Source organism: Ochotona curzoniae, unplaced genomic scaffold (assembly GCF_017591425.1).
Source record: "Ochotona curzoniae isolate NIBS_2020 unplaced genomic scaffold, NIBS_Ocur_1.0 scaffold_3890, whole genome shotgun sequence".
NCBI classification, from domain to species: domain Eukaryota; kingdom Metazoa; phylum Chordata; class Mammalia; order Lagomorpha; family Ochotonidae; genus Ochotona; species Ochotona curzoniae.
This window is the reverse complement of record NW_024467115.1, coordinates 39904222-39928828: the sequence shown is the minus strand read 5'-3', so window position 1 is coordinate 39928828 and position 24607 is coordinate 39904222.

Sequence of the window (24607 nt, the reverse complement as noted above, 5' to 3'; positions counted from 1 at the left end):
CACAAGCAAATACAAATATACATTGTGTGTGTGTGTGCATGTGTATTTGTCCTTTCTCCATGACAAATAGTATCATAGTAATAATATTATACACCTTGCTTTTTCACACAGTGGTAGATGAGGTGTGAGCTGAGATCCCTGGGTGCTCAGTGGCATACGTTCAGCCTTCTCGTGGAAGGCAGTTACTATAACTTCAAAGCAGCTGCTGGACTCTGCCACTGCTTCCAGCTGCCCTGCATGTGCAGCAGACACCTGCCCAGTCCCTTTGTGGACAGCAGTGAGGTAGCAAGTCCATGACCAGCACGCCTCTGCTCCGGACCATAAACTCTAAGGAGATGCTGATAATGGACCTGGAGGGCAATGGGCTTATACAGCAGAGTGGCCACAGGCCCAGAAGGAGAGCTGCCCACATCAGGAGGGCACAGAATGCCTGCTGTTGTATGTGTGCTCTGGCAGGCTGCTTTACACAGACCTGCATGGTCACCCAGCAGCTCTTCTGTTTTTGTTCCAATGGCTGTTGACTGCCATCACTGTGAGGATGGACCGTAGCTGCATTAGGCTGCTCCTCTTGGGATATTTGTTTCCAGTCTTTTACTAATAAAAAAGTGCTCCTAGGTTGTTTCATGGGAGAAATGCCTTCATAGAAGCATTTTGCTTGAAATTTATAATCTTATTTTAATATTTCTTTTCAATATGCATGTCAAGTCCCATGCACTGCTAAAGTCGATATAAATTATGCACAAATTATTCAGTCCACTCAATTCCTTTTAAATATTTATTGATTTTATTTGAAAGGCAGTGAGTGTGAGAAATACAGAGGAAGGGAAGGAGCTGTTCGAGTGCCTGTAACAACTAGAGCTGTGCTGAGCCCGGCTGAAGCTGCGAGCCAGGAACTCAGGGTGATAGGACAGTCACTCGCTGCATCTTAGGGGAAGCAAAGCATTAGCAGAATGTTGTAAGTGGAATGTAACCAGGACTCAAATCAAGCATTCAGAAACAGAGTTCAGGAATCCCAAGTGACTTCTTACCCACTAAGCCAAATGCTTACTCCTAGTTTACTTTCTAAAGGGATTAAATCAACAATCAGAATCTAGGTGGCAATGTTGTCCAGCACCTTCCTGTTTGGGAGTTGCTTAACTAGCCATCTAAACTCTTTGGAATGGAAATGAGTACAGTTAGGGAGTGAAGCATTGGCCCAGTCATTCAAGATAGATAATTTGAGAAGTCGGTTTTTTTTTTATTAATTACATTGCATTATGTGACACAGTTTTATGGGCACTGGGATTCCCCCCACCCTCCCCAAACTCTCCCCCCATGGTGGATTCCTCCACCTTGTTGCATTACCACAGTTCAAGTTAGTTGAAATTCTTTCATTGCAAGCATCTACCAAGCATAAAGTCCAGCATCTTATTGTTCAAATAAGTTCAACGGTTTCTTGGGGAGACCAGCTCTGGTCTGAAGATAGAGCCAGCAGAGTATCATCCCGATCAATTAAAAGTCCCAACATAACATCAGCAACAATTTATAATGGTGTAGAATTAAATGACTTAGCATTGAGTAACCAATATGTTAAAAAAAAATGCAAGTTCTGAACCACATCCTGTGACTTCTTCATTGACATTTCAATTTTAGATTATATACAACTGGGTTCTATACACCTTAAAATAGCTATAGATTACTATTCAGCTGTCTCGTGTCTATTTTCATTATAGTATTTAGCATTTTATAGCGTTGAAGCATAATTTTGCTGAACCTGGCTTTCTTTTTCAGGAAGTCTAGATTGGCTTATAACTCTAATAAGACATATGTCAACAGTAGGTGCAGAACAGTTTTAGGAGGGGTGTACAGAGAAATCTTCAATGCCCTCGTGAGGAGTAACTAATCTTTGTGTCCCACCTAGTAAGGTATAAGTGAATCCACGCTATTTCCTGTCTGATTCTAAGCTTTCCTTGTTGTTCTCTATCTATTTTTTGTTTGTTTGTTTGTTTGTTTTGAGGGATTTCTGGAGAGATCCTGATGGTCATTGCCAGAGAGGGTGGGGACCCAAAGTTGGAACCAAGCGAGGACCAGAGAAAGCTCCCCTCCCGAGTCCCGAAGGAAGTTTACTGTTCTGTTTCTGCAGACTGCTCAGGGCTCCTGGCTGTTGTTCTGATGCTCTTGGATCCTGCAGGGAAGGATTTGACTTCTTCCATCCCATGTGGGAGATCCAAGCAGGAATGGATGACCTTAGTGGACTGCAAGTTCTTCAAGAACCTAACACACACTGTTCTTCATACATCTAGAATATCTTGATATCCTCTGGAAGGTTCCTTTACACAGACCTGATCTGGTCACAAAGCACCTCCCTTTTCTGTTCTTGTTTCAGTAGCTCTTGACTGTCAGCACTGTGAAGATGGAACATAGCTGCATTAGGCTGCTCCTCTTGGGATATTTGGTGCAACATATTTCAAAAAGAAACTAGAAGGGAAAGAAAAATGGGAAGCAATGTGCAAGCATCAAACAGGAGCTGTCAGCAACACGAAGAAAGAACAATTCAAGTTGGAGCCAACATCACACTGCTGTTCCCTGGCACAGCAAGATAGTGGAGTCATGAAGAAAATCCTTAAGTCACGTTTTAGTGTATGTGAAAGCCAATACAGGGCATGAAATCGTAACAAACATTTCCATCCTGAGGAGTAATCTCTGGTGGCCACTTGGGGAATTCACATGTATACAGCAGGCTGTTTCCCAACAAGTCCAAGAAAAGCAGAGTGCCATACGTAGGCTGTCTGAGTCAAACCGTGCAGAACTCAATCGTACAAACCAGAATGGAAGCTGTGAAGTGCACAGCAGAGAAGAGAAAGTCATCAGAAAGCTCGCTGGAAGGACAGAAGGGAATGTCACTTCAGGGAAAAGTCCAGCCTTCTGACATTGGTGGTCTTCTGTGTGCTTTCTGGGGTGTGGCATACAACATATGCTTAGCCGTGTGCTGGGACTAAGAGCTGAGCTCAATGACGGCCCTGCTATGGAATGTGCCAGGTTATCCTCCAAGCAGATGATAGACTCAGATTGTACAAAGTCCAGCAGGGGAGATCAAACAAAACCACCCCAGAACAGCAGTGCAGTTGTCTTTGGGCTGCCACCTGTGCTGGGTGATTCTTGGCTCCCTCCGACCTCCCAGCACCTGTGCTCACTAAGCCTGCTCGCATCTGTGGAGGAAGACGTTGAAGGCAGCACCACCAGCAGTGTTGTTTGGAGGGCAGAGAGGGCAGATGCCTGTCCTCAGGGTCACTGTTAAGTGGCAGATCCAGCCAGGCAGCCCCAATAACTGCCAGCACTAAGCTGTTGGTGTGGAAAATGTCGTACAGTCCTGCTTCCAATTGTCTCTAGTAAGGAAAAGATCTCAGCCCTGTTTTGTTTGAGGCAACTGTCCCATCCATGTCCTCTGATCTGGAAATGTGGTGTTTGCCCAGGACCACATGTGGAGTGGCTGTGGAACAACCAGTGAGAAGAACTCTCCCAGCTGCTTCTCCCAGACTGGGTGATGGAGTCCCCAGAACATGCAGAGATATGGGGCAGTTCATGCTCAACGAAGACTGAAACCTCTGAAATTGGCAAAGCTAGTTCTCCCAAGTAGACAATAACACCTCTGGTTTCACAGAGAGATGGCCATAACTCCTCCCTCAGTCTTAGTTTAACAGCTTGGAAGTGGTGATTATGCTGATCTGAGATTTTACCAGAGAACCTGTGTCTTTGGATTCAGAATACCTCTTATTTACAAGCTAAACTAAGCAGAATATCTCCTTCCTGTTTCCTGAGGCCATTTCTGGCAAATTTTCACATCACTTTCATGGACCTTGAGAAAGCACTGGGCTCCCATGTCAGTATCACACCACCATTGAAATTGCATCTGTTGAAATATTCCCATTCAGGTGCACGGCACCAATCTTCTTACCTCTGCCCACCACACTTGTCCTATCACCCAAACATTCAAAACTGTGTTTCCCCAGCCAGCACACATGCATGAAAACCAATATCCCATCTGCATAGCACCCAGCGCACATGGTGTAAAAGCAGACATCCCAATGGCATAGCGCCCAGGCATTCCTGAGGCAGTTTCTCAGACACTGTCTTACTCCAACATCCAACTTCTCTGCTGACATGCCTGGAGTCAGCTCCATCATCTCAGTTCCAGATTGGTTCAGAAGGGGAGCGAGGGATCTGTGACTCCCAAGTTCCATGTGAAGTAGCAGGTGCTCTGATGAAGCAGGTTTCCATTCTGGGTCACTGGATCCCCAGACTCAAGGTCAGCGGCAAGGCAGGGAGATGTCAATGCAGTCCCTTGCTGGATACCTGAGATCCTGAAGGTGGGGCCAGGCATTCCATACCTTGAGCTCTTTTCCAGGTAAGGTCTGGCTTTCTAAAATGTACCTTGTCTAAGCTTCCTATAGTTAACGTCACATAATTTATACTCTTTCACCACTCCTGTCTTATTGTCTGTCAGATAAGGCCCTCCTCCCGAAAATTCCATGTTAGTCTCTGATATTCCAACAGGAAATTCTAACCCCAAAGTCACACTGATCCAACAAGGAAGGCAGTGTCATTCAGGGCAAGGTCCAGAGTGTAGGGTGGGGAGAAAGGTGTCTACAGATCCAGTGTGGGAGAGTTACTGCTCTTGATGTCTCAAGCAGGTGAGTAAAGGTCAGGGCTGTGGCAATGTCAGAAGAGGCACTTGAGACAAAGCAGAGGTCCCAGCTCCCAGACCTGTGAGTAGGGTGCGAGGTCAGGTTCTCCCCCAACTCGCACAGTAGGAGCAGTGGTGGGAAGGCCATGCTTCAGATAACAAGAAGCCTACATTTTATCATCATCATCACCATGAAATGATTCTGGTGCTAAAATAATCCAACAAATTATTTATTGTCCTGTGGTAAACTTTAAAAACTTATTAAGTAGGCTCTAATGGAGAAAGATTTGGCACAACCGTAACATCGCCTGTCAAGCAGCAACGTTTGAGTCTCAGCTTCCTGCATCTAGGGACTCTGGGAGGCGGCAGGGGAGGCCTCAAAGACTGAAGTACCTGCTACTTGCATGGGCAACCCACATTGCTTCCCAAGAGTTTGGCATTTGGAGGTGAACCAGCAGACGGCAGACCTTCGTGTGTCCATGTCTTTCTGTTCCTCTGCCTTTCAAATGAGTAAGTAAGTGAATAACAAATAAGCATATATTTCTATTCTTCCTTAATGTAAGCTGTGTTCCACTTGACAATTGCATCCCAGATCACACGAGCAGGTAGCAGTTTGGGGAGTGAGTTTCAAAGTCAAGGTTTATATCAGCTTGCTTTGGTTACAATTCATGTCCTTCAGTCCTATATGGTTTTAAGCAAACTTAAAACTAAGCATGATAAACGTCATGGGGGAAAATAAAGCAATTGAATCTGTGCTGCTCCAATTTTGTTACTCTGTGATGATTTTGTGTTGTCATCACATTTAAAACATGGGAAAAAAATGAAACAAACTGAAAAGCAATGCCTTTGGTTCTTTAGTGTGAATTCTATCTCATGTGTGAAATACTGTAACATAACTGAGTGGCATAAACCTCACTAAAGTTCAGTAGATACAAATACTTCTGGATGTCCCTTAAGCATCAGCGCACACGTGCTAAAGAGAAACAGCCTGACAGTGAAGGCAACACAGAGTAGTGAACGTATTAAATTTAGAAGAATGACAGGAATGACCAAGTATGGTGGTCTTACACAACCAGAAATAGTAATACTTGAGTAATTGTGATGATCTTCTGCAAGACGTAGACTCTCATCATAAAATGAGACGCGCGGACTGTCATTCACAATGACGTAGTACACTGTGACAACAACAGGAAAGCGCCCCACGACTGCCATCAGAATCTGGTGCCAAAGAAGGAGAAACGTTGCTGACTCTGGATTAATCAGTGTACTTCGCATGCATGCATTGTCATGGCACATGGTAGCACCCAAAAACATACCCAACAAAACACTTTTTAGAAAACTATAGTTTGATCTCTGAAATTTACTGCATAGTAAGATTTATGAGTAGCAGGCTGAATTGTCATTATTTTGAAGACTTTTTCTGTCTCACCTCAAGTGAAAGTAAACTTTTAAAATTACTAAAATATTAACTATTAATGTAGATAAATGAACAGCTCTCTGCTGAACATGAAAAAAGCAAAAATGTCCAATTTGACAAAACCCACTGACAAACTGGCCTGGTTTAATGCTTGCAAGCAGACATCATAACTAGAAGATTCTTTCCTGGAATAAATGAATGAAGTTAATCAACACCAAGTGCTATTTAGGGGCAGTGCATACCACTGCTTTGTATATCTCAAAGCATTCTGTAATTTGTACCACCTCATTTGTATTCCTCCTAAAAACTGTGCACTGATTTCTTTTGTGTTTGAGCAAGTTTATCTGATGATATATACAATTCTAGGTCATCTACTTCCCCATCCTCGTCATGTTCCAGGTCACAGAGACATCTATTTCTGTTCACTCTCATGGAAGTGAATTTTTCTTCTGAATTCTTCCAGGAACTGTGAACATTCTTATTCATGTATTCCTGGGTTTCTGCCCATATGCCAACCCATGTACCTAGGAGTAGAGTGGTTCCATCAGGGAACACACACTTCTTCAACTTTACTGCATATGCCATCGTGTTCTTCAAAATACTTGTTCTCTGTGCCTCCTGGCCAACAAAGGATGGAAAGCGCCTCTGGCTTCCCAGTAGGTGCGAGCTTTGTAGAAACGGCAACAGGTGGCTGACACCCTGTGCTTTGGTGGTCCCCTACCTGACTCCACGTGAACTGAACACCTTCCCTAGGCTTTTGTGTGAAGTCAGTGTCTAGCGTCCTTATTCTAAGCATCTTGCTACTTCTTCATGTCTTTGAAAGCCAGTGTGTCCTTCACATTGTCACTTTACAAATCGGTGCTTCCTACTTGGACAGCCCTCTGCTCACCTGAGAAGAATTCACCTCAACTTAATTGTATGTTAGTTACATAGAAGTTTATCATTGTGCAGTTTTCCACAGAAATATTTATTATTGTGTAATTTTAGTTTTCATATGTTTAGAGAATGATCTAATGACCCTAATCCTCTTGTTAAAACGGAACCGTGTGAAATATTCAATTATATTTTTCAGTGATACAGAAAGACCTGCCAGATTTTAAGATAAGCATAATTCAATAAAAAATAAAATACAAATATAAATATTCAAGAGAGCCTGTGAGAAAATAAGTTCATTGGAAGGCCAGCATAGTGGCATGAAAAGCTAAGCCAGTGTAACATATGAGCCTGGGTTCAAATCCAGAGTGCTCTGTTTCCAATCCAGCTCTTTGCTAAGGACCCGAGGAAGCAGCAGAAGGCAGCCTAAGTATTTTGGGCCTTGGCACCACATGGGAGACCCAGATGAACTTCAGTTCATGGCTTTGCCTTAGTCCAAGCCTGACTATTGCAACCATTTGGAAAGTGATCCAGTAGATGGAAGTTCCTTCTGTTTCCATCTTCGGAGTAGGGGGTGGGAGAAAGGGGAGATAGAGAGAAAGAGGTCTTGACGAATCTTAAAAATAAAAGCTCACTGTGCAGTTTTATGTTGCAGCAGGACCAAACTTCTCACGCTGGTCCACAAATGTCTGACTTGCTTCCTCCCAGGCTGTGACACTCAGGGGATGGTGACTCTTGTAGCCCTGCTCCCTAGAGTCTACCGAGCTCACATCTGCTCCACGGATTTGTCTTTCTTACACGTCTCTGCTTGGGTTTCCCCACATTCCGATTTCTTAAATACATTTCCCTAAGCCCCAAGTTTACAAATGTCACCCCATGACTGTGGTGTGGCTTTTGTGACTTCTGTAGTTCTCAATCTGCTGCCTCGTTTGGAATGTCAGACAACGGGGGATTTCCTTCTGTTCTTACCCAAAAATGACATTTCTGAGACGCTCTCAGCTGTCACCTGCCAGAGAGACAGACCACAGTCACCTTTATCCAATGAACAATACCCAAGTAGGCATGCTCAGTCTAGAATGTGAATGCCATAGGAAGTCAACAGAGTCACATTGGAGGCAGCTGTCTGGCATGTTACAAAGGAGTACATACAACGCAGAGATTGGAAGGTGGCCACTGGATTAGGGCTCTGTAGACATTTCTGAGAACCTAGCATGAACTGTTTCAATAGCCACAGCGCTGTATGCCAGTTATCTCACAGACAGTAGGAATTTACTTCTTACACAGTTCTAGAATCTGGGGAGCCCATGGTAAACCACCAATGATCAAGATTCTGGTTAGGGCTTGCACTTTAGATCACAAATGAAGACTTCTCAGAGTCCCTCCAAGTGGTAGGAGTGGTGGGGACTCTGTCTTTTAGAAAGGACGTTTTCTTCCTGGGTACAGCTTGTCTATGGCTCCTTCCTTGGCCCTATCATCTCATCCTATAACCTTGGTGATAAGCTTTATATGTGGGGATTTGGGAGGCATGCAAATGATCAGACACAGCAGCAAAATTAGATGTGAATTGTTTTAGTTGCTAGTGAGCAGGCAGAAAATGTTAATGTGTGAATCACATGACAGTACTGTCATGTGATCGAACTGCACTTCTTAACATTAACTAGTCCTGTTTAGAGAATTGTGTGTTGACCCTGGCATCTGTGAACACCTCTTTCTAAATGTGACTAATTAATAGCACAAACAAGTATGCTGCGGGAATGTTGATTTTACTTAGGAAAAAAAGCATAATTAGGAAAGACTCTACAAAGGGTATAACTGTGGGAGAAGTTGAGAATTCGGTGATTAGCATCTCATCCCAAATACCCCCTCAAGACCCTCGGAGGGGAGCAGCTACATTACTGGTATGGGTTTTCTATCCCTGGTATTGTTATGCAAACATTTCTGTAGTGCTTATACTCATACTTTGCGTGTGATTATAGTATTTAAAACCACTAATTAACCTAAAGGTTCATCAATAAGGAAACCGGATCCTAAGAAATTAAGTAAGTCAGAAAAGTAACTTCTGATTAGACTGATTGGTAATCATGAATTTTACCTTCGAAATCTAAACTACTTGGATAAGGGTTACTGCATATACTTATTGTCCATCCTCACACAGGAGAAATTGGAACATTTCAATATTCTTCACCAATCTACTCTAAACCAGACATAATTTTAATCAAGCATATTACAATCAACTTCATCAATACCAGCTGAGTACAATGACACAGTTTCTAGTCCAAGAACTGTTGAGAACAAGACCATGTCCTGCTTGTCATGAACCTCACTCATCGCTCCAAACTCTCCCGGCTTGGAATCAGTTCTCCATGGCAAGTCCTGCTCTGATCAGCTCCCAGAGCAAAGTCGTCTGGAGACCTGTCATCCTCCACACTGAGTTCCCGGGGAACTTGCCCTCTGTCTCATGGATCCTAACCGATGGGTTAGTTGGAGGAGTGAGCAAAGTGTTCAGCACACAGTGAAAGAGAAACTCATTGTTCAACAAAGGGCTTGACCATGACCCCATCCTCAGCTGAGCACAAACTATGCATGTAATGGAGTAAGGAGGATTTGTGCCTCAAATTAATAGCTGGCAAATATTTTAGATTACATACAAAAATAATCAAAAGACACAAAAGAATTTCTACACTGCTCACTTCCCCCAGGACAAGTTCACCCCATGTGTCATCTGTGCCTCTATAGTCAAGGCTGCAGCTTTATTGCTGTTTTCATTTCAAAGCCATTTTCACTTAGCATTCCAAAAATTTCATAAAATTCTGAACAGGCTGGCTCTGTGGCTTATTCTAAAATTTCAAACTAATAAGTTCTAGACATTAAAATCTTGTTTCAGTTGATTGTGTTTTTGAAAAGAAAAATATACTCATTCCGTGGGGACAATTATAGTAAAATTAAGGAAGACAGATATTATATTATATAAATGCGCGATTTGAAGCTACACACTGAAAGCTATAGCCAATTCATGTAAATGATTTTGTGGTGAAAATATCTAATTATCTCTTCCAGATAACAAATATTAATGTAAATGTTTCAACCTCATTATCCAGTCTTCTGAGAAACTGTACCACACAGATGGAGGATATGGCCCCATGCTGAATGTCTCCCAAGGCACCAGCCTCAAAGACCAGGGAAGGAAGCATGTATAAGGGTCCATTGTCTCAAAATCACATTTTTATGAAGGCAATTGTATGGTGGAACAGATGATAGCAGTGGATATTCTTAGCTTGCAAATAGCACGCGTCTTCATAAAATGTCTCCGTAAAAATATACCTATCTAAATTACACCAAGGATTTTCACCCACTAATTTCATATCAGAACTGTTAACATCCCTACAGTTATAGGTGAATAGAATATTGCAAGCTTCAAATTAAAAGTATCCATCAGTACAGAGTTTTGTAACACAAATAAGGATCCTGAAACCCTTGGAGGCTGCAGCCTACTTTTGCTGATTTTTAGGTCCATCGGACCGGTGCCATATTTCTCTGCTTGGACATGTGTGAGCTTTTGCGCTGACATCATAGCAATAATGCCTGGTATCAAGCAGGCTAAAGTCCTGAGCACGTAGTTAGGATTTCCAAAGCACCATTTGGTTATGAAAGTCTCTGCCACCAGACAAGAAGACTAAAAATAAGGACTTTTGTTATGATGAGAATAGAACAACATAGCCATGTAAGCAGAAGAAATTAAGCACTTGGCTTACCCACTCTCTTCCTCTTGATTTAATTTAGAAACACAGAGTTAGCCTAACTTACTTCAGCAAAATACCTGAAACAAGTCACTTAGGGAAAGGGGGAGTTTACTTTGGCTTCTAGTTTCAGGAATCTGGCAGCCCCGTTGATTTGGTACCTGCTGAGGACGTTCTTGGTGATAGGGTTCCAAGTTGGCACTGATCATCATGCAGTAAGGAATACCGTGCTCAGAACAGGCACCATGTGGAGAACAAGGAAGCAGAGAGAGCAACTGAGCCCTACGTGACTTTTTCAACAACCTCTCAGAACTGCTCTCCAAGGATTTGTCCCCAGAGTTCCAAAGACCTCCCACAAGGACCTCCCAGAATTTAAATATCCACTGTGTTTGGGAACAAAATCTTGTTCACAACACAATATTCCACTCCTGGGTCTCTGACACATTTGTGCTTCTCACACATCGTGTGCCATCACTCCAGCCCCAGTGGTTCCAGTCATGATTTGATCCAAATTCATCTGGAAATCTAAAGTCCCATCTGAGACTCAAGGGAAATTCCATTAGCTGTACATCCTTGTAGAATCAGAAGCAAGTTACATCATCCCAAGAAGCAATGGTAGAAGAAGCACAGAGTATGTATTCCCACCCCAGCAGGGCAGGAGTGGGGAGCAACCATCCCACAGGCAGTAGAAGACTGTCTAAATCAATTGATCTGGCTTTGTCACAGCAATGGCAGGAGACTTGAAATCTGATTAATCTGTAGCAGGCCAGTTTTTCAGTTGATATTTTTATATGGTCTTTGAAAAATATTATAAATATCCTGTTGAGCCTTGGCAAAGGAAGCTCCCCGACCTCTACTATGGGGTAACAGGTAAGCAAAACATGAGATCAGAAACAGAAATCCTGAAACCCAGAAGGACCACTGTTAACATTCCTAAAGTTCCACACCTGGCATCCTGGTTATACCATGGTGAGTGGTAATGACTGAAAGACAACAGCGATTCGTCTCTAAGGCTGCTCTGATTACAGCTCAAGTCTCAAGTGTCACAGGTAGGCATCTCATCTCTGCAGCTCTAGGAAGCATGGGGCTGGTGGGTCCTCTCTGATGGCTCTGGCACATCCTTGTTCGGCATTACAACAGCAATGTCTGGACTTGCGCCTGAGCCTTCGTCCGGTGTTTCAGTAGAACACTCTGCTTACTGTGGTAGATGCTTTTGTGACTAACTCTTGGATTCTTAGCATCTGCAAGACCAACAGGGTCCGTCACCAACACAAGCTATGTCTGGACTTGCACCTGAGCCTTCAGTCCAGTGTTTCAACAGAACACTTTGCTTACTGTGTCCTCACATGTTTGAAATGTCTTAAACATCCCCACATGGCACACTACCTAACTATGACAATCAGAATGGCCTATCACTTTCCTAATGCCAGGACTTTGGTGTTCAGATACCTATGTGACTTGGGATGCAGCTCATGGTCAAACCATAGCAAATGCGTTGAGCATTAATAAAATGTTCAGCATTTTCTCAGTGATAGTGGTTGAAAATGAGGGCCATTGATCAACACAAGCGAAGTCTTAAATTATTCGGTTTCTTTTCAGTAGAAGGTTACAGAGAGAAAGGGGGTTTCATCAGAAAAATAATAGGAAACTACTAACTCAGCTTTGCCTGCACAGTAGAATCAAGCAAGAAGTTATCAGCATGGTCTCTGGAAAGCGAGAACATTCTTGGGATAACTGGGTGGCTCAAGACACATTCTGTCTCTCGTGGCTGTAGATTCTTGCCACAAAGTGAATTCAAGGACACTCGAATACAGGGTACTTAGGAACAGAGTTTTCTTTCAAGTTCATCTTCAGATCTAAAAACCATCTGTTTCCCATTTGAAGGTAGCCAGTGTGATGACGACCACACTCGGGCTCAGAGCTTGTACTTACAGGGCTTACCAAAAATCTTCCCTGAATAATATTGACATTTTAAGGACTAAAATCTTGGCTATGCCAAGTCTCACCCAACAATTACCTAAACTTTCAAGTATTCCAGCTTACTCTTGGAACAGAACTCAGAATTTGCACCCACATCCCTGGCTGTTTAACTTGCCATATACTCAACACCTGTTCTACCATGTTAACAATGTTTCAAAAGACATCTGAAAGCACCACATTCCTCATAGATGTGTTTATAAAAATCTGCTACCTTTCCTGGAATAACATTTGCCAGCTACTCAGGGAACTCGGGCATGTCTTATAGGAGTTAGTTCATGTGCTATGACAAATGTTCCCTCTGTCTCCAGTATTTCCTTGTCCTGGTGGTGAGTTTGCTCTGGAGATCTCTCTAACCCATGTTGTCCTCCAGCATCTGCCTCAAAGTTGGGAGGACGGTTGCTTATCATTGTTTTACAGGCGTATTTGAGTGAAGCCTGCACACCTGGGACATATGTTGTGGTAAAGTAGGTTAAACTACTGCCTGTGATCACAAATGAGTGCTTGTTCAAGTCCCAGGTGCTTCATTTCCAATTCAAATTGATGCTCCCACATCCAGAAAAGCAGCAGGAAATAACCCAAGTGCTTGGGTCCAGTCCGTACCCACAAAGTAGGCAGATGGCACTCCTGGTTCCTGGCCTCATTCAAGTCCAGTCTTGCCTATTGTGACCACTAGGAGAGGGAACAAGCAAGTAGAAGATGCTCTCTCTCTTTTGACCTTTCACGTAAATAAGTTATAAAAAGTGAAATAATGGGTTAAAAATTATTAACCTCAGCTACAGAAAAAAAATAAGAAACTGAAAAAATCTTGTAGCATTCAACTCAAAAGAAATTTAAGGATCTGGCACAGTAACCTGTCAGCTTAAAATCCTTGCATTACACACACTGGGATCCCACATTTGTGTTGGTTCATGCCCTGCTTCCCATTCAGCTCCCTGCTTGTGTCCTGGGAAAGCAGTGTGGATGGCGCAAAGCCTTGAGAGTCTGCACCCACTTGGCAGACCTGGAAGAGGCTCCTGGCTCCTGGCTTCGGATCAGCTCAGCTCCGGGCATTGTGGCCACTTGGGGAGTAAATCAGCAGATGGAAGATCATCCACTCTGTCTCTCCTCTTCTCTGTATATCCGACTTTCCAATAAGTATAAATAAATATTTTTAAAAGGAATTTAAATTGAGGCATAATTGACAGGATCAGTCGAATGCAAGATTGATTTTCAATAGGCTAAAAAATATGGAGTAGTGGCAAAGGCATCATTTGTGGTGTACATAAGTACAATAAATCATTTAATAAAGGTGGACACGAGCAACTTGGAACCATCTGGGAGCATTTTATAAAATAATAAGGAAATAAACTTTGATTGTACAAAGTTATCCAACTGCTGAAATAGAAGCCAACTCTTTCTCATGTATTACTAACTGGTACAGTTGTGCAGAGAAAGCCGAAACAAATGTAGCAATAGATGAGAGAGGAAGGCTCTGGCAACTGAACATACACTGCAGCTGAAATTTTTCTTTACCTTAAGACAATAAACTTGCTCTATTTCAGGTGGGTTTTTTTTTGCCTTGATTTTCTACTATGTGTACTAGAAATCTAACTATACAAGTGAGATGCTAAGACCTGATTAAGAAACCAATTTCTGGGGCCAATGTAGTGGCATAGCAAGCTAATCCTCCACTTGAAGCACTGTAATCCAATCCGGGCACGGGTTTATGGCTCAGCTGTCCCGCTTCTGACTTAGCTACCTGATTCTGACCTGGGAAACAGTAGAAGATGGCCCAGGTCCTTGGCCCCTGTACCCATGAGGGAGACCCAGAGGAAGCTCCTGGGTCCTGGTTTCAGACTGGCTCAGCTTCAGCCATTGCAGCCACCTGGAGAGTGAATCTGTAAATGTAAGATCTTTCTCTCCCTGTCTCTCTCTCATGTAAATTTGACTTTCAAATAAATCTTTGTTTAAAAAAGGAAGCAAAATCACAAAATTCTCATTGCAACAGAAAATGTGCTTTGTGGGCTAACAGCAACATGCATAGTAATTCAGAAAGTGTGGTGACTGGTCAGTAGTACAAAGGTAGTGCATTTCTTTCGTTTGCCACACTACCACACAGCTCCCACCATCTTTCCTGCAACCGTGGGAGCTCGTGGAGGCTGACCCATGTCTCGTTTGTCTTCCTGTGATTAGAGCTGGATGTGTTGGATGGCATATTGCTGCAATCATTAAATGTTTGCTGAATAAATGAAAGAATGAGGGATGAAATTTTGGCTATTTGATTAATAACAGCACTGAATTGCTAAACGTGTTAATTTTCTAGTGAAAAACATGCTGAATTTCTATTAATACCAGAAAAACTGTATTTCTTAATCAAACCTAAGATTGCGCCCTCTTCAAAGAATTTATACAAAATAGACAAGAAATTTAGTAGCGTTGCATTCGGTCTGCTGGTCCCAGAGTTGTCATTCCACAGCAGTGAACAGTTTAACAGAGAGAAATGATGTTGATGAGGAGTCGAGATCTGGAAACAGATGCTCTCTATTTCCCTGCTAGGTAGTCTGGGCTTGATTTTGCCAGCATTTTGAACCCAGGAGGAGGTTAACTGTCCCAGACTCGTATTTGAAAGGGTCACTGGCAGTAGGAAGGAGGCCACAGCCAAGACGATCCAGGGAGGTGCTCGAGGCTGCCCTCGAGGTGGCTGGATCAGGTTGAGGTCTCTGGAGTGCTGAAGAATGGAAACTGCAGGCTGAGATTTGGGAATGGATAATGTGAAGGAGTAATCAGACGACCTCTGATTTCTAGCTTGGGTAGTAACTCACTAAGACAAAAAAGAAATGAATGAGGAGGAAGGAGAGATCATGAAAGGACTATTCTTGTTGTCACACTGGTCTTTAGGCACTGGTATTTGCTCTTTAGTAGGAAACTGAGCTGGGCACTTGGTTCTGCTGTCCATGGAAAGCCCTGAAAGAAAGTCCAGGGAGGCCAGCCCTGGATGGAAGACCTTTGGGGTCTGGTCGTGGACACTTCACCTCTGACTCAGCCTCCAGGAAACCGATTCTGCAGCCTAAGCAGTTGCTGAAATCGGGGATAGCAAACCCGCCTCACTTGGAAGAATTGCCCTGCGGATTCGAAGCTGCACAAACACAGGGGGGTTTTACTCAGAACTCCTGCACTCCATTTACATTGCATCTCCGCTGGCATCTGGTACCTTGGCTGTCTGGTTGCACCCACTTGGCATCTGGTGGGCATGACACAGAGAGATTCAATGCAGCAAGGGTAGTGACAAGGCCAAGTACAAATCTCAGATGGCATTTGTTCCCTTGTATTTGATTTCTTCCTTTTTCACCAATAGATGTCCCTGTAGCAAATGAAAGAATTTTGAAAGGAATCCAGGGATGTAATTAAGTGAAACAGTACAGATGCCAGAATTTAACCGCTGCCAGTTTTATGTAATTTAATTAATGCTGTGGAGAGGGAGAAACTGCTTGCCTAGGCGGAATTCTGTGAAGGGAAGAGCTGCTGCTAAGGGCTTCACCCCAGTGAAAACCCGAGAGATGAAACCTCGCACCAGAGCTGGCTCCACCAGTGAGGACAGCAGGAGCAAATCAGAGCCCTGTTTGCGAAGTTGTGCCTGACATTTTCCATGCCTGGGTAATGTTGTTATGTATGGAAATTCCAGCAACATGCCACTTGTGCCTTCCAGGTATACGTGTCTTCGCCGACAGTCTGCTTAGACATCGATGACTTGCAGCACCTGTTTCCTCTGCTGGCTTCCTGTACTCGATGAGAAAGCTTCCTCACAGATGAGAACGGAGGAAGGACATTTTGAAATCAAAGGATGACTCTTTCTTAAGAGCACAAATATGCTGGTGTTGCCTTTGTCAGCTTTTGTTTATCTGTGATTCAGCCAGGACATTCTGATAAGCATCTATTTCATCTTCTTCCAAGAAGTAGTGGAAAATGCTTTAGATGTAGACTCAAAATAAAGTCTAGTAATAACTGTGGGTGTAGCTCAGAACTCCCTAAATGGAAATTGGGGAACATGAAAAGAGAAAGAGAGCCTGTGATCAACAAGACACTCCAACGATATGCCGCTGCCGCTCGTGGCTCCTCATTTACACCTTATGGATTTTGAATGAAGGAAAACTACCTGAAATTTCAGAGTCCGGGGCTTAAAATTTGTCTTTATTTAAAATGTTGTTTTCTTTTACTTCGGAAACTTTCATCACAGCACATAGCAGTGTGTTCTGTAAATGAAAAGGATGCTGATGGAAACAGGGAGAGAATCCAACCTCGGTGAAGGTCTGAGGACTGTCAGTCACCTGTGATAGTAATCCTCTTTCTGCACATCGTCCTAAGATTGCTTCTTGTCATCTGTCTGTTTTCATCAAATATGATAAAAACTCAATGACAGTCAAATTAAGTCGTAGTGAGCACACAGATGCAAGAAAGCCAAAAGAAAACAAGGAGGGTCCGAATTGCCCAGTCTTTGAATTCAGTAATATTTGTACCACATTGGCCAACTGTAATTGCACTCTCAGAAAGTTTGTTCCATTTTAATTAAGCATATGTAAAAAGTCTACTTTCATCAAGTCATCGTTCTTGAATTTTCAGAAAATTTAATTCTGGAGAGCAGACTGGCCAAGGTATATGATAGTCTCCTTTGTGAAACCATTTGGTTTACCCACTGCTGAGCCTGTGGGCATCTGCCCCCAGACCTTGGGACCTTAAATCATCAATCATGTTGTTTGATTAACCATGTTGACTCATGCAGGGAAGGGTGGGGAGTTTCATTTGCTCTGTGAGACACTGCTATTGCTATCAATATCAGCCCCCTGGCTTCATTGACATATCTGTCATCTTCAAGAGAAACTGCATGGCCAGACCTCTCTGAGTCTTTCCCCTGGATGTGCAACTTCATCTCAGGAGAGCCCTCCAAGAAGAGCAAATGCAAGAGCTGCAGTGAAAGCTTCAAGGTGACAGCCACATTCAATGCCCTCCTCCGCTTTCTCTTAGTCATACACAAGCAAAAGAGCAAATCAAATTCAACAGAAGGTGTGCAGACCCTGTCCTGCAGCAGGTGTGTGGGTTTGCAGCCATGTGTGACCCATCCAGCAATGTGGAAGATACTCTTTGCTTCCAATACACTGTAGCTGTCATCCCACTGAGGGCTTGAGTCTAACATGAAGACCAGGATCTCATCACCTGAGTCAGGTGTGGATAGAACCACGAATGGGAAAGATGCATTGTCATTGCATGACGTCCACGTGACTGCATCGCAGGCTTTGAAACAGAAAGGGCAATGTATGGAACAGTTCTGAAATCTGGTCCCATTTTCTCTTGCTCACTGAGTTAGGTGCACAGCTTTCTCTGAGAGGACCCCTTTCTAGCATACAGCTGGAAAGTCAAGTTCTATTTGAATTTATGCCCCACACTAAGTCAATCTGCAATCCTCTATGGTTATGCTTACAACAGAGTCGGCTTCTAACTGTCCTTGAATCCTGGGGAAAGGAGATCTCTTGCCTTTTTGTATTCTCTTTGTTTCGCTTAGTCCAATCCAACAGAAAAGCTTACACATTTTAGGGGATTCCGGTGTGCAAGATTATGTAGCCCATCCAACCAATGAAATTTGTGTCCACGTGTGTGTCTAAGACAGGCTTCTTCCATTCTGGCTGTAACTCAGTGAGTGGTTGTAAAATGTCCTCAAGAAGCTTAGCAGAAGTTGTGTCAACCTCGGAAAGAGTAACAAATGTCTTATGATCTTACATGCACATCCTTGACTTGACTTAACCCCAGGCCTAGGCATTGGGTTTTACCTAAGTTATGTTATATCTCGAGCTTCTTCACTCTCTGGATTGAAAGTAGGAATAGTTTTGTTTCAATCCAGCAAGAACCAAGATGAAATACTTTGCATTCTATTTAAAAATCAGCTATTTATTTAATAATAATTTGAGAGAAAGAGAAATTAAATAGGTGAACAGGCCTCACTGCTTCACTCCCCAAATGTTCACAACAGCTAGGGCTGGACCAGGCAGACACTGGAATCTGAAACCCAATCCAGGGTTCCCACGCTTCCCTTGAGCTGCCAGCTATGGCCTCTGAAGGCACACATTAATAAGAGAGAGAAGTCAGCAATGAGAGCTGTGCATGGAAATACTCTACTAAATGCTTGTCCTTAAAATTTTCTTTTTAAATTCAACCTTCTCTCCGTGTATTGTCATCAAGAGTTCATGTTGGTACGTTCAAAATTTTGCTGATAGATTTCCCTTTTGTGATACGAAAGTGCATGGAGTTAAGTACATGTTCTGTTCTTTAGGTTCCTATAAACTCCAGTTTTGCCGAATGTTCTGAACTAGAGAGTATAGGTGGCTATTTCCCTGGGTTTGAGGAACAAACAGTGTCTTCACTGGCTTTCTCGCCTTTGCAATTGTCTCCTCATTGTCTTTCCGGTTCTGCCAACCAGATCCAACACCATCTGTTCTGGGTTTGTGCTACTGAAGCGTCACTCCTATGATACCAAAGCTCTATTTCCACTTTCCTTCTGTTCAGCAAAACACCTCAAATCACAGTGGTTTAAACATCAACATCAGAGCATCATCAGCTCTTAATTTTGAGTCATCAGGAAGCTCTGCTTTGTGTGGTCATAGAATATGCTGGGATAACCCCAGGTTTCAAAATCACTTCAATCTTAGAGCTGCAATCTGGCCCAGGCTTTCCTTTGCTGAAGGATACAGAGCAGGATCTCTGATTTCCTTGCAAGAGGGCTTCTCCATGTGGCAGGCAGAGGGTCCCTGTGAAGGACATTTAAGGTGGTTGAGGGAGATGTTATAGGTCTTGTCAGGCTCAGCAGGCAAGCTGCACAGCATCACTCCCACAATACTGCTGATTCAGCAAGTGAGGGGCAGACTGAGTCAAAGACAGATGCAGTACAGTCTGTCTCCTACTATGAAAATTACAGGCCGCCTTGCAGAGAAGCATGTGGATATGGAAGACACAAAACACACTGCTTTGGCACAGTTGGGGAGGCCAAGGTGGACTGAGTAGCAGAAAGAGACGGAGAAGGCCATGAGTAGGGCGGGGATGAAAACAAAGGACAGTCTCACAAGCTGAGTCATGCTAACTTCTGATGGTGACGTTGTATCTCCACAACTTCAGCATGGGATCACTTTTGGAAAATGGATTATGGAAAATACAGTTAGCTAGGGTGGGGTCACACCGGAATAGCAGAGTCCTCTTTTTATAAATTGGGGAAATTTGAATGCAGAACCACAAACACATAGGGATAAATAACCTCATAAGAAGTTGAGGACAGAAACAGGGTGATGCTTCTGTAAGCCTGCACGCACCAGCGATGGCCAGTGACGGCAGAAGCTGGGGGCAGAAGGCCTGGAGCAGACCCTCCCTCCACCCAGAGGGAACCAACCCTCCAAGGCCTTGACTGAAGACCTGCAACCCCCAGAACGGGCTCCTAATTCTAGTGCTTTATTACTATAACCAAAGGAAGTGAACAGGCTGAGGCTTCAAGGGTGTTCAGGAGAAAGTGGAATAACATTTTATTCCCAAGGCATTTTTCAAAACGTTTTTCTCATAATTCTCATTTTCCATGAAATTTCTAGAAAAGCTCTCATATGTGTGCACTTGTAAAACTATGCATCAGTACAAATGTATCTGTTAGATCCCTTTTTCTATGAACTTTGTGAATCGTCAATATCCAGACGTAGGCCTTTTACCTAGCATTTCTCTGGGCAGGTGAAACAAGAGCAGGACTATGTCCTTCAGTGAGACTCTTTGGACCTTTTCAAGACCCAGGTTAATAGAAGTAGCAAGATTGTCACAAAACACATGCCTTTCTCTCTGAGGCACTTCATATCGTTTAATCCAAAATATCACATGGGTTTACAAGAAGTTGGAATTGAGTGTGTGTGTGTGTGTGTGTGTGTGTGTGTGTGTGTGTGTGTGTGGTTTGTCACCTGTGTGACATGCATAACATGTGAGGTGTGTGACTCATTGCGAGGCTTAGGTAAAGTGTCTGGTGTATGGCATTTGATGCATGTATGTGTGTGTGCGTGTGCATGTGCCATGGCTTCCTACACAACCATACAGGGGATGCATTTTCAGTTGCCTACATCAGAAAGCCTATTTTCAGTGATACATTTACTAGTTTCACAATAGTGTTATACAGTAAGGCACAAACGCAGAAATCTCAACTGTCACCTGTGTAGAGCAAATTCCTACAGAAAACCAAGACTCTCCAGTGGGCACCATCCATGCCATTTATGCCAAATCTTCATGTGCCAGTGACTGGAGGTTGTTGTTCTATTTGCAAAGGACGAGAGTTGGGGCGCTGTTCTTTTGTTTCCCAGGTAGCTAGTTTGCTAGCTCACTCTAGAAGTGACGCTATTGTCTCATGCCAGTGCAGCATGATAAAACCCCAGTGCAGATGTTAGAATATGTATGAGGAGATGACGAAGATTGATCTGTCCATGGAGGATTGAAATGTGAGCATCTGCTGTAATGGCACTAAAAAGAATTAGACTCATCAACTCCAGTGATTCATAATGATAGCTGTGTTTGCTCTGAGAATATTAAGGGAATCAACCATCCACTTAATTGCCAAAAAGATTTTTTTTAAACCCTAGAACATCTCTCTCTCATTCTCTCAATATATAGATTTTTATATAGATATGTCCCCAAATGGTATTACTAGCTCAACCATAAAATGTAGCAAAGAAAAATTAAAATGAGCTAATATCTATGATTAATGTCAGTTTCTATGCCCGAACTTAGGAGCATAAGAGTAATGTTGCCTGCAAATAAGATCAAATCACATTTCAAGGCACTCTCTTAATGAAAAGTATTGATTTTCATAGTGCTTGGTCCAAAGCATTGCCAATTTTCAATCTATTTGATATTCCTCTTAACTACGAGTCCTTCATCTTCGGTTATATAAAATTCTTCTCTTTCTCCTTCAATAGTTTCTTGTTTTCTTTCCACTCAAACTCGAGGCCTCTGCTCTTTTCTCCTTAGTTTCTCTTCTGGGTTCCCGTAACCCATTCTGGCAATGTCAACAGGCGCCTCTAGGTAGACAACTCCCAAAGCACTATTGTATCAGGTAGTGACTCTATTTCCAACGTACTTGCCCCCTTAACACATCCGTTCTATCTTAACTCTTCTATACATTTCACAGACTTAAGTCTCTGCTACCCAAATCTCTCCATCCCTAATTGCCAGCTGAGGATCCTAGTTCTCAGTGAAATCTTTCCATCTCCGTGGTAGTGAACACACTTTTTTGTGGGGATTGGAATACACCAGCTACCCATCGAAAGCTGCCCTGATCCTTTTCATGGAGGAGAATCCCATGAGTGAATAGGAGGATACAGCAGGCAAGCTAAGAAAATCCAGGGAGCTGGAGAGGAGGCAAAGCCCAGCCAGCACAACCCATCAAGTGAATCCATGGAAATGCTGCAATGAGCCTAATGCATAAGACACACCTGCTTGGACCTAGCCTCACCACTCAGATAAACAATATTCATAGACAAGCATGTGCCACTTCACAGATTTTACCAAAAAACGCCTTCCTTCTGTGTATGTGCTTCTATTTTTGTCTCCACAGTTGATCCAGAGTTGCTTCAGAAGAGAATTGGTCCATCAACTCTCATTATGCATGAATCTAGTATAAGGACGTCTTGCTTGATTAGTTCCAATGTCCCATTGTATAAGGACAACTGATGTCCAACAGCAACCAAAGCAATATTATGACTCTGTTCAAAATGAAAACATTGCATTCTGAGAAATACCATAGGACAGAAATCATGTGCTAAACATAGGAGTTTGGAAGGTAGACTATCAGTTTATTGGAAGGTGTAGTGATTATCAGAAGGTATATTACTTGCCTTTTGCTTTATTTGATTTTCCCCATTTATCATTATTATTATCATTATTGTTATTATTATTATTTTGTAATGCAGTTTCATATGCTCTGGGATTTCCCTGAATCCCTCTTCAAATCCCCCACCCCAATGATGTCACTTACATTTCTACAATAGTGTAGTCCTTCATAAACAGTCATAGACAATGGCAGAGTCCAGCATCTTATTGTCAAGATATAGTGAGCAGTTTCATTGGGAATTCATCTTTGATCTGGAAATAGAGATGCATACTGCATTTTATCCTCGCATCTGAACTTGATAGTCTCCATTGCACAGTGATTATACATCCCCTTAAATGAAAAGCCACAAAACAAAATCAACAACAAGAAGAAAAATAGCAATTTTCAAAGCCATGAAGCTAAATAATATGCTACCAAATAACTAAAGTGTCACTGAAGAAATGAAAAATGAAATGAAGAACCTTTTTGAAGAAATTGATGCTACTCAATGACTTGAAATTCAGTGAAGAATTTAACACAAGAAAAAAAATTGAAAAAATGAAAATAAAAATAAAAACATCAAAATCCATGAGATGTAGTTTCCACTGACATTTTTGGTGAGATGTGTCTCCTGTATGCAACAGACATATGGTTTTTGTTTTAAAATCCTGGATACTAATCCATGATGCTTGGTTGATGGGTTTAAGTTTCTACATTCAAGGTTAATATGCATGGGTGGTAATTTGGTCCTGTCATTTTAGCAATGGGTTTTTCTTTATTTCATTTAGTCTTCTGTTGTTACTTTACTGATATGTTCTACACACTTGCCTGTAGTTTTGAGGGTTCTATTCTATTCACTGTCAAGAGAACATCTTTATGTATCATTTGTAAGGCAGGTTTGAAAGAGGTATATTCTTTTAAATTTTCTTTGCTGTGGAAGAATTTTATTTCATTTTCAAAAACAAAGGAAAGCTTCGATGGGTACGTTATTCTGGCTCGATATTTTTTTTTCTTTTAGAATCTCGAATATATTGTTCCATTCCCTTCTGGCCTGTAGAGTTTTCTGTAAGAGATTAGTGGTGAGTCTGATTGCCATTCCCCTATATGTCAATATTCTTTTTTGCATGTACATTTAAGGATCTTTTCCTTATGTTCAATTGAAGAGAGCTTGATTATCATGGTCTGTGATGAAGATCACTTTTGATCAACCTTATAGGAAGGTCTGTGTCCTTCCTGGATGCTGTTTCCAAATTCTTTCTCCAGATTTGGGGAGCTTTCCTTTATTATTTCATCAAACACAGCTTTAAATCCAGCTTCTTTTTCTGCACCTTCTGGAACACCCAGAATTCTTGTATTTAGCCATATAATAGTGTCTCTTACTTCTTGAATACTTATTTGGCTTGACACAGCTCCAATTTCAGCTTTAAAGTTGTCTCACCATTGTAATTAGAAATGTTTTCCAATTCTGAGATTCTTTCTTCTACATCATTTATTCTATTATTTTTTAAAGAGTAATTTATTTTTATTGTAAAGTCAGATATACAGAGAGGAGAGACAGAGAGGAAGAACTTCCATTTGATGATTCACTTCCCAAGCAGCCGCAATGGCCAGAATTACACTGATTCAAAGCCAGGAATCAAGAGCTTCTTCCTGTTCTCTCATGTTGGTGCAGGGTTCCATGGTTTTGGGCCGTCCTTGACTGCTTTCCCAGGCCACGAGCATGCAGGTGGATGAGAAGCTGGGCCACTGGAATTAGAACTGGCACTCATGATATCCCAGCACATTCAAGATGAGGACTTTAGCTGCTAGGCACTGTGTCAGGCCCATTTATTTAATTATTAAGAATTTACACTGAATTTTTAATTTGATCAATTTTGTCCTTCATTCCCAATGATTCTGCTTAATTTTTTTTCAGTATTGCTACTTCCCATGTGACATATTTCTTAAATTCCTTGACCATCTGTATGTGCTTTTTATTGTTGCTAAAAAGCTTTATAGCAAGTGTTTTGAATTCTATATCCCCATTTCCTCAATGTCTTCTTCAGTTAACTTTGAGGTTGACAAAGGCTTTTGCTCCTTTACTGGGG